General features: G+C 39.5%; 1 protein-coding gene across 1 annotated transcript in view; it reads left to right on the top strand.

Moving 5' to 3' along the window:
• Positions 1-3,775: 3,775 nt before the first annotated feature.
• LOC112244981 (vitamin D3 receptor A) overlaps positions 3,776-11,901 on the top strand; it is an 86,284-nt gene continuing 78,158 nt past the window's right edge. The window contains exons 1-2 of the mRNA XM_024412899.2: positions 3,776-3,923; positions 4,407-4,548. The gene's annotated coding sequence lies outside the window, so the exon portion shown is untranslated. The remainder of the gene's footprint in view (positions 3,924-4,406; positions 4,549-11,901) is intronic.

The raw sequence follows: 11,901 nt of genomic DNA, 5'->3' as shown, positions 1-11,901 counted from the left end.
AGACCCATTAAGTGTCGCACAATTGGCCCAGTGTTGTCTGGGTTAGGGGCGGGTTTAACTGCCCGGGATGTTCTTGTCCCATCGTGCTCTAGCGACTCCTAGTGACGGGCTGGGTGACTTTGTGTCGCCAGCTGTACTGTGTTTCTTCTGAAACATTGGCGCTTCTGGGTTAAGCAAGCAGTGCGGCTTGGAGGGGTTGTGTTTTGGAGGATGCATGGCTCTCGACCTTTGCCTCTCCCGAGTCCATACGGGAGTTGCAGCAATGGGACAAGACTAACTACCAATTAGATATCACTAAAAAGTAATACAAAAAAAATTATATTATTTTTTAAATGTAACAAAACAATATCATACAATATCATGACGAATAATTTCTATATTATCTTGTCTTTCTAAGGTCCTGTGGAAAAACATAAAAATCAACTAAAAGAAGACAAATGCTGTTGCTCATAGGGAGACCACAGACAGGTCAGATTGGGGACCATTCCAATCCTCATTTGGTAGGAAAAATGTATTCAACATGTGCCATCCCCGGACTGCAGGGAATATGTAATGTTGTAAGTCATGTCTTGCACTCCCATAATAAAACATGCAAGGAACTCTAGAAGAAATAATGTTCTCTAATGCAGCAATGTCATCATTTTCTAGAGGCTGATGATCACCTTAGATTGTAGGGGACAAGACAGGATGAAGGGCAAATCACTACATCTGCAGCAGCCAGGAGGGAAGATTGTGTCACTAACTCGGGCTGGAAGACAAAGACAGAAGCTGAGCATGTATGAAAAACTGACCATGGAATTTCATGAGCGCAAACGAATGTATTTAAAAGAAGAGCATGACATGAAGATGCACATCCTTCATGTTGAGGTGTCTATGAATGAGGAGGAGAGAAACATGAAGCAGCAGTAGTACCAATCTTCTTATCAAATAAGCACCAGTTCGGGGTCCCGGTATTTCCATTTGTGAATAAAAAATGTTTTGGATATTACTGGTTTCAATCACCTGAGCTGTCTTTGTTGGGAGAAGTGCTGCATAGCAAAAGCATCTCTGCAGGCGAGTCCATTTCTGTCATTCTCTGCCTCAACCATGGGAACCATCCTCATCTTCAATGCGAGGATATGGGCAGCCATGCTGTTTGGGGTAATTGTGAAGCACTGCTGTTGAAATTATGACAATGCAGCATCTTCTTGGTAGAAAGAGCAATGTGTTTCTGAGACACTGGAAACAACTCTTTCATACACCAAACGTGCGCTCCACTACACCACAGGTGCCGATATGAGCTTGGTTGTAGCGTTGTTGCTAAGGTCCTATTACATGAAGATGAACCTTCCCCTAAGAGAGTCAGATGAAAGCCTTGGCTCAAGCAAATAAATTATGTCAACAAGCATTTTCTTTGTACATACGGAAATTGTCACACAAATTGATTTCATCAAAATCATTCAGAGGGTTGCTCCTGTCTATAACTGCCTTTCTGCCTGGCCTTGATGGTGCTCTGTGATCATCATTAAAAGTCCAGGCAATCAATTTTCCTCCATTGCCAAGGTCAACCTGGGGACCAACATCCATTCATCTGAAGTTTAACCTGCCTCTGGCCAGGTTTCATTTAAGGCTTCACTTAGATCTAGATTAAGGCCATTTCAGTTAGCCCAGTTTAAAAGTGCAATTTAGTCTATGGTTAGGCTTAATCTGTGTCCGCAAAACCGACCCTTTATGTTGGTCTTTCCTTTATTTTGGCAGTTACCAGTATTTTTTCACATAGTTGATTATGTGTTTCTTACCAGGATGATTTGTGTTGTATTGTTTTTCTCTATACTTTATCTCAGAGGAAGGGTTAGATAGGTGAGAATCCTTTTCAGACAAAGCTGCTGCTTGTTAATGTTCCTCAAATAAGTGGAAATTGTCTATCAAACATTTCCCTTGGGTTAAGTGGGCTGGGAACTCACCCAAGCCGCCTACAGGCCTGTATAAAATGAAGTCAGCTTTTGTAAATAAGGCATAATGCAGCAAGAGGTCACAATAAGTGTTAGGATTTATGAATATGTCATATCATTGATAATTAAATGGTAAATGATTACTTTTATAGCGGATAGAGCCTCTATTTCAATTCCTTTTAAACTTACTACATTCACCATGAGTTCAAGTTCAAGACAGCATTCATAGAGTCATGGGCCTGGTCAGTGAGCTTTTATTTGCTTTTCCAGCTGGACTCACTGTGGCTCTGGGGCTTTTTAAATAGGACAGTCTGGGATATGTGCCCTTGTGGTGAACACAGTAAAAGCAGAACAGTAAACATGATGGACTGAAAATTGCAAACGTCCTTTGTGCATCATCCTTTAATACACATTTCACTCACCATCAAGAGCACTGGGCAAACGGGAATTTCCACCAATGGAGGTGAATCCAGAGAATTTGTGGCTTGTTTATGTTCCAGTGGAGTCTGCATTCGGGAGAGAGGATGCCTAGTGTATGGAGGGGGTGTGAGCATGGGGTGGAATTTGAGAAGGAGAGAGTGTCTCCTGTTCCTCAGTTGCACTGTGTTTACACAGTGGACACACCCCTGACCCAGGAACCACCACACACCCCCATGCCTCACTTCCCCCACATACACTGATCCGCCCCTCAGACACAAAGCCACAGGGATGGCCTAGATTCCTGCACGTGCAGACGCAGGCACAAAGGCACAGCGAAAATATTACATGCCTGTTCTGTTGCACATGCGACCCACATACCTTGCCAGATGTTAATTTACATCTACACATAGCACAATGGTGCTCACGCCAGATTCACACACTCCATCATATGCTGTGTGTATGAGCATGTTGAAAGACTAAACTACTAACAATTGCCTACACATTCACACACATGTATACGCCCACACAAGGTATGCAGACAAAGCTTCATGCGGTCACTGTTACACACTGAGCCCCCTCCTCCACACTACACACATCTCGCCATCTGCAGAGTGCTTTGTGAGGACAGTTCTGGTAGGTTCGATTTGAGAGACACACCCAGGTCGCAGGAAACCATCCGAGTGGGGCCCATGTGACTCTACAACAACACCACTTTCCAATGAGTGATGAGTGAGCATGTATCCTACTGTTCACAATATGGCTTTGAGGAACCACTTGGTGCTATAACAAATCTAATAGCCTACTGGTCAAAGATGTGGCTCTGGTTTAAAGGTCTGAAATTCTCTATTATTTGTAAGTGAAACCAACCTACCCAAGCTCAGCTCGCAGCCTCACACATGATCACTGACAGACAAAGAGGCCTGACAGTCATTCCTTCAGACTACCTCCAGAAAGGCATGTGCCCCAAGTTAAGCTCTATATCAACAACAACACTGGGCTGCATACAAAATCAGTTTCCCTAACCTCTTGATCCCCCTCCTCTTCGGGAGTTGGCATTCGTTTTCAATGCAGAGAGGAAGAGAGGCTTTGATGCAGCCTTTGACAATGTATAATTCATAACCAGAAACACTTTACATTTTTGTATCCACATTGTTAATGTCTCTTTCTTGCGATATAATCATAGATCACTGCAGAAAAACAACAACATTCTCCAATTCTCCTTTCAGTAATTATGAGAAATCCCCAAATACACATACATAATTCCAAACTTCACAACAGCCGAATTGTTTAGCGCTTAGCTGGTTTTCTATGACGTCAGGACACACCCCTACATGGCAGGGGGGCATCGTCTTCAATAAATTCCGAGGAGTTCTATTCGACCAAAGATATGAGACTGTCATGCTCCTGTCCAATAAAAAGAGAGATTATTCTTACATGTTTGTTATGATTGGTTGCTTGCGGTGATATACTTACAGATATGCCTTTCTGCTGAGCTATGGGGCGGGACAACGCAGAAGTGGTGGTCGTAGCTATTTATGGGTAGATTAAAGATTTGCCTCCGTATGGATTAATGTAAGTTGTTTTCCTAATAAGCTTACAATTAGGTCCTCATAACATGCAAACGTTTTAAATACATTTGATAATGATCCACTGACTTTTAGTAATATGTGTTTTGATGCGTTTGAGACTGAAAAAAATGGTTCGCTCGCTCGCGCAGCGCTGCACGCTTTGCTGGCGCTTCGCAACTGCGCGGCTAGCTCGCGGCATTTTAGCCAGCTAGTTTGTTAATATTTTAACATGCTGACAATGTAGTTAGTTAATGTAATTTTACTGCGTTTAATTTGGAAATGTTGGTGAATATTATTGTTATATACTTTACGAGCTACTTAATATGGCTACCTAGCTATCTTGCTACAATATTACTTGTTAGCGAGTTATACTCCTAACGTTAGCTATTTTGTTCTGCATAATAAATGTTTTGATTTATCGTCTTTAGTCATAGCTAGCCCGTTACGGGTACGTAAAGTTTGTGTGATCCATTGCCATTTCTTTCAGTTTAACACCAGAAAAGTTTCCATTGAACGAAGAATACGTTCACCAGCTACCAAACATTTGGAAAATTCTCGACCTGGCTTCAAGTTTAACAGTCCCGGAGACCCTACCCAGCAAAGTAAAGAAACGTGACATGCCACATCAGGTATGAACATAGCTTTTTAGCAAGTTTGCATAATGCTAGTTAACTAACGTTACTCACAAACTCGATTCATCCAATACAGCAGGGACTGTGATGCAGCTAGTTGAGGAACGCTCAACTCCTTTCTCTTATCGAGGCTGAATTGAGTTTTGATATCTGGTCGCGGGATTTTCTAGCAACAACATTCAGTGCGGTTGGTTACATGCACACAAAAGCGATGCTTTTGTATAGTCTTATTATAATAGTTAGATTAAAACGTTTACTTTGCAAGAAGAACCTAATTATAATTTTTACATGAACACATCTGAAATCAGGTTACCTGATGGTAATCTGATAAATGCAGAACATAGTGCTGAGTGATTAGTGCTTTTTGGTTTCGGTTCGATCATTTTTTTCAAAACATCAAATGCATTATGTGGGTTGAATGCTGTAAAAAGACAGAATAAAACGGGTAATAACAGTCCCATGATGGTAGTGACCGCCCATTACTGCTTATTACTTATTAACTATTTATTCACATTACTTTACTTAATTCAACATTTTCAGTTGTGTATATTATATTTGTTTTATTCCCTACTATTTCATTCCAAGTCATCTCATCTCTATAGAACTGCTGCCTATGCTATCTGACAAAATCACTATTTTGTAGTTCTTCAAAGTAAATGAGGCATACTTTTGAATATCAACTATCAATCACTTAGATCATGTGTTTTCAAGTAGATGCTTCCCAAAGCAACTGTTATTAGTTGTTTGAAAACCGAAAAGTAACTTGCTCGGCACTAGCAGAAACCTGGCAATCAAAATAAACGTTCCACCACAGCGAACATGTTATTTTTGCTAAGCGTATTCGATTCGGAGTTCGTACATATAAAGTTTGTATGTGCAAGCTACTTCTAAGATGCATGCATTCAGTTCCGAACACAGTTCTCACGCTGAAGAGGGAGACTTGCTCGGCTGGTGCTAGCACATGCGCAGATCAAATGGGGCGGCAGGGTGGCCTAGTGGTTAGAGCGTTGGACTAGTAACCGGAAGGTTGCAAGTTCAAATCCCCAAGCTGACAAGGTACAAATCTGTCGTTCTGCCCCTGAACAGGCAGTTAACCCACTATTCCTAGGCTGTCATTGAAAATAAGAATTTGTTCTTAACTGACTTGCCTAGTTAAATAAAGGTAAAATAAAAAAATGCACCAGTATGTTGATTTTAAGGTCATTACGTGTCGTAATCATTTTGAAAGATTGCTTAGAAATCCAGGTGTTTTAATCTGCGAATGCTCTCTTGATTTTGACCTTACGCAGATTAAAGCAGCAATATGTAACTTTTTGGGGACCTGCGCAAATTCATGTAGAAATGTGACTTATCGATCTGTCATTCTCATTGCAAGCAAGTCTAAGAAAAGGTACTTTGTTCTACCTTCCCATTCTTAAGTTTTGTTTTTGCATCTTTTAGTTTCTGTTTTGTACACCAGCTTCAAAAAGCAGAAAAATACAATATTTTTGGTTATTGAAAAGATATTTAACAGCGATTTAAATGGTACAATGATTCTTTACATTTGTTTTCTCACAAACTGAAATTAGGTAAACTATTTGAATTTTAGCAACTAGGAAATGGCATTGATTTTTCTGCCTAGTGTACCTATAAGATAAGCAGAGTATGGTGTTTACATGACTATTGCATAATCGGTTTAATATCATTTTTTATTGGGTAAACTTATTAATTGTAGACCTACTTATTGAGTTACTATCAGTCGATCCTTGTGAAAATGTCAATTCTGAAAACGATTCTGTTTTTCTTGTACAACTGCGGTCCTGCTGAAATTCATATTTTTAATCACTTTTTGCTAATACAATCACCGACTTAATAAAAAAAATCTTAACATTTAGGTAATGTACTTTACCCTTTGCTGCTATTTCCCATAGAAACACATTGAATTACTCATTTGTACATGGCAAAAAAGACAGTCAAAAAATATATCATAAGTTTCTGACAGGTCTGTCCTAAATCGAATCAAATAGGCTTTGCAAAAATGTGGTAGAATGTTTATTTTGATTGTCGATTTTCTTTTACGTCCCATCAGGTAGCCTGCTTTTAAATGTGTCCATGTAAACAAGATTATTAGGGAAATAGTATTTCTTGAAAGCATGTAGATGTTTTTTTTAAACTATTATATTCAAGGGAAACTCTGCACCAAACCAATTGTCTACATATGTGAAAAGGGCACGTTTCTATCATCTGTGGTTAAAAAAAGATCAGAAAGTTCTTTAAAAAAATGCAGGTTAGGATTTAAATGTAAGAAAAACAATGATTTTCAAAACCTGCCATTTGTTTCTAGCCATACGGATGGTATTTCCTTCTTCCCAAATCACTGTGAATCTGTTTGAACATCAATGCTTTTAAAATGTTTAAACTTTTGATATCAGTTAACTTATTTTTTTTCTTCTGCAACTTAGAAATGTGACATTTGTTTCTTATGTAGACACTGGTTTGTTTGATGATGGATGGAGATAATGAATATGAGGTTGAAAAGTTTCTGAGTTGCCCTTTTTAATGAGTATCCACAAACCCTAATTACTCACTAAAGTAGCTGTATGGGTCCCAAAAAAAGATAAGGGAACTAAAATGTATTTTTTTTTATTTCAACCCTTAGTTTAGTGTCTGAAATATCTCCATATACTTCCATTCATTTTTTAAAAACTGGTTCCAGGGACCTTCATACGAGGCTTGTGGGCATCCTAGATCAAAGCGGAGAACACCTTTGTGAGAGTCTCTGGTTTCAATAGTGGTCATAATAGGTCAAACCGTTTGGATGCTACAGATGTTTTCGGGAGAAGACCAATTTTCGGGAAGTGTATGGTCTGACAAACACCACTGTAGCTCTGCCGCCTTTCACCGCAGATGCGGAAGGGCGATATTGGCGGATGTGGTGGATTGAGACGCAGCTCATGCAAAAAAACACATCTCTATCTAGGTTTGCAAACTGTCTGAAACTTTCCACTAAATTACCTGGAATTTCTTCTGAAATTTTCCATGGGAATTTAAGCCCTGGAATTTTGCTTAAATTCGTCAAAAAGTTAGCTTGTAACAGTGAACTTTTTTTGTGCGATACGATACACATAAGGAAATCTAGGTAATGTGGCTTATTTTGGTTAAACTATCCCCAATTCAATGGAATTGCAACCCTCTGTATGCACAGTGCATTCTTCCATCACATGTGCAGCTGATTCTCAAGATCTTACACACTAATGAGATTCTATTGAGCCCACACTACTACACTGTCTGAGCCAAGGACTACATGCTTTCTGGTAAGTTTTGATTACAATACTGGGTGGGGTGAATACATTTTGACACATAATTTGTTGTTAACTAGTAAATAGTAGCCTACAACAAAGTGTGTTTAAATAATTTACAACTTGTTAACAATTTCTGCTAGTCAGTTTTTGCTACCATGTGGGTTTTTAGCTTGGTTGAGCCTGCTAACTAAGTGTTAATTCACCTGTTTCCATACATGTTTCATTTTAAATTATATATATTTTGATTTAATCAAATCTTTACAGGAAAAAGCCCCAGGCACTATCTGATGTGTGGAGACATTTCACTGCAGCTAATGTAGAAGGAGAAAATCTGTGTACATTTGCTAATACTGTGCCAAATCATATGTGAAGAATGCAACATAGATGCAGAATCATCTGGCCAAGTGCATAAAGTTCCCTCAGCACTTACAACAAACAAGCTCTGACAAAAGTCCCTCTACTTCTATTCGAGGTGAAAATTATGAATCTGACACCTTATTGATAGCAACAGCTCAGGGTCCTCCTGGAATCAGAAGTTTTTTTTGACTCAATGGAGGAATGTAGTCAGAGAGATGCTGATGAATGTCTTGCTTGAGCCATGTATACAACTGGTTCACCTCTGATGCTCACAGGCAATGTGTGTTGGAAGAGATTTCTGAATGTTTTTCGCCCAGCATACACCCCTCCAACCAGACATGCTTTATCTACCAAGAGTTCAAGTCAAGGTCAAGCAAATCATAGAGAAAGCAGACTGTATTGCAATCATCTCTGATGGGTGGTCGAATATTCATGGGCAAGGAATAAGTAACTACATCATCTCCACCCCTCAACCAGTATTCTACAAGAGCACAGACAAGGGACAACAGACACACCAGTCGCTACATTGCAGATGAGCTGAAGGCAGTCATCAATGACCTTGGACCACATAAGGTATTTGTACTGGTGACGGACAATGCTGTGAAAATGAAGACTGCTTGGTCTAAAGTGGAGTAGTCCTACCCTCACATTACACCCATTGGCTGTGCTGCTCATGAATCTGATCCTCAAGGACATCATGGCACTGAAAGCAATGGATACACTCTACAAGAGAGCCAGGGAAATGGTTAAGTATGTGAAGGGTCATCAAGTTATAGCAGCAATCTACCTCCCCAAGAAAAGTGAGAAGAATAAGAGCACAACATTGAAGCTGCCCAGCAACACCCGTTGGGTTGTGTTGTCATCATGTTTGACAGTCTCTTTGAGGGGAAGGAGTCTCTCCAAGAAATGGCCATATTACAGTCTGCCCATATGGACAGCCCCATCAAGAGGATCCTCCTGGATAATGTATTTTGGGAGAGAGTGTTAAGCAGCCTGAAACTCTTGAAACCTATAGCAGTAGCCATTGCATGGATTGAGGGAGACAATGCCATCCTGTCTGATGTTCAGACTCTGCTTGCAGTTATAAGAGAAGAAATCTGTACTGCCCTGCCCAGTTCACTGTTGCTCCAAGCAGAGGAAACTGCAGTTCTGAAATACATCAAAAAGCGTCTGGGGAAGTACACTTCCAAGCAAGGGCTTTGGGATGGAGATGCAATATGGGATTCGTGCCAACATATCTCATCAGCCACCTGGTGGCAAGGACTTTGTTGATCTGAGGCTCTTTCCTCTTTTGCCTCCATCATCCTTCAAATCCCACCAATGTCAGCCGCCTCAGAGCGCAACTGGTCCTTGTTTGGGAACACACACCAAAGCAAGCAACAGTCTGACCAATACTAGGGTTGAGAAATTGGTGGCCATCCGGGCAATTTTGATGCTTTTTGAGCCTGACAACTAGCCTCCTCAACTAGTTTGAAAGATGAGGCCTCAGAGTCTGATGTTCAAGAGGTGGACATTGAGGAGGTTCAGGAAGAACACATGGAAGTCTGAGAGGAACACAACCAAAGCTTTCGTTTCTGGACTATCATTTTACAGATGTATGTTGAAAATGTTTTTGGGAGATGCGATGGATCATTGGGGATCATTATTCCCTTATCAGCATTCCTATGTGAAGTGTCAACTCATTTCATTAAAGTTCAGTTCGTAACTAAATCGTTTTTTTTTCTTCTATTGGAATGGTTTAATAATTTGCAGTTATGTCTACTTATGGTAAGGTAAAAGGGTTCTGTCTCCATATGATATAAAAACCTCTACATTTAAATGGTATCTTAATATTAATTGCATATATTCCCATGGAAAGTTTCCACTTCTGAATATTCCCCAAAATGTGCAACAGATGGATTTTTAAAAATTATGTTAATTATATTTCAGGTGTTAAAAGTAAGAAAAACAATGATTTTCAAAACCTGCAATGAGAGAGGGTATTTTTCCCCCCCATATCACTGCAAATCTGTGTTTGAAAGTGACTTAATTTTTAACGCACTTTTTGTTTTCTTCCTACAACTTACAAATGTGCCGTTTTCACACACAGACACTGGTTTGATTCTGGAGATAATGAATATTAGATTGAAAGGTTGCTGAGTCACCTTTTTAATCTGACTATCCACAATACTCATTATTGTGTGCATGTAACCCTACTCACTAAAGTAGCTATGTGGGTACTGTTACATCCTCCTGTATGTGAATCTATAGAGACATTCTCTGTTGCAGACACATTTCAAGTGACATGGCAGTGTTCATAACTTTACCAGACTATTAGCTTTTTTTTTTTTGAGTGGTTAAGTGAGTGGTTAATTTAATTTATTTATCATTTATTTCCCCCCCAAATTCTGTTCTCTCTGTTTTGTTGCTTCAGGTTTTCACTGTCAATCACTTGTTTAATAGAAAAAACAACACTTGCTTGAACCACAGACTACTTTTGAGGCCTGGGGAAAAATATAAAATGTTTTTGTTTGAGTAGTTACTCTTTTAATGGAAGTGTATACCAGCAAGAGACTGTTTCATTAGCAGTGTTTCTGTAACTAACCCTCATGTGATTGCAGAGTTTGCTAAACAAATGGCCACTGGATTCATAGGCTAGTTTGTAGTTCACATTTAATTGAGAAGGTTTTGGGAAAGCCTTTCCGTCTGATTCAGAAGATGGTTATCGTTTAGCATTGTCGCTAATGGCTACAAATGTAGACATGCTTACGCACGACACACAGACGAGCATTCCTGTGCTTTTGCATTTTGTCTTATGATGCATTTTATTCATGTCTTATGTTTAACTTGAGAAAATTTAATGCATTTTCTAATAAGTTAATACATTTAGTTGATTTCAATAAAAGTTAAATATATTTTAAAAATATTGTTAATTTTAATGTCTGGATTCTGTCAGCGTTCTCTGCAGCGCAGACTGTTCCTAAATGTTGTTGTCTGGCCTTATTTGTGGTCTGATGTATGGGTAAATTTGATGTTTTTTGCACCATTATCCCATAGGCTAAATCTCGTACCTCTGTGAAAAGAGACTTTGTCTACGGTACTTTTTGTAGCTGATGGCCATATTACGTTGGGAGTCACTGTATTGTTTCAGAAGCCATTACCATGCAGAGATCTTGGCTGGCATGGTTGGGCTGTTTGATGTGGTCAGATTGTGAGCCACTCCATGCTTTTCTGAGGCAGTGCTGATAAAACCCTTTACCCCTCACCTCCCCAGAGCAGAACAGAGGTTCACTTCGATAGGGAAAGAGCCAGAAGATTTAGCACTGCCAATGATCTTTGTTTACCCTCAAACTGTAGGCAAGAGTTGTTATCAAAGAGATTTTATGTGATGGTGGAGTTTGAAAATAATCATATCATTCTGCCAAGTAAGCATAGGCTACTTTGTAGCTAACATTTAATTGAGAAGGTTTTTGGGAAAGAGTTTCCATCTACCAGAAGACTTTCATTAGCATCATTGCTAATGGCTACACAAAGTGGTACACTCGCGCACCACACATACCCAAACGGGGAATTTTCAATGTGTCTTCAGAAAGTTGCAGGAGATACAAATCACTGATGCATTCTGTTCATGTCTTATGATAAACTTGGGCAAATTAATACATTTTCATTACATTTAGTTGATTCCCTAAGTGCCAAAACGTTTTTGAATATTGTTGAATACGATTTGAATGTC

This window comes from Oncorhynchus tshawytscha, linkage group LG16, assembly GCF_018296145.1.
Source record: "Oncorhynchus tshawytscha isolate Ot180627B linkage group LG16, Otsh_v2.0, whole genome shotgun sequence".
Lineage (NCBI taxonomy): Eukaryota > Metazoa > Chordata > Actinopteri > Salmoniformes > Salmonidae > Oncorhynchus > Oncorhynchus tshawytscha.
The sequence above is the reverse complement of the archived record's forward strand: the minus strand, read 5'-3'. Positions and strand labels throughout refer to the sequence as shown.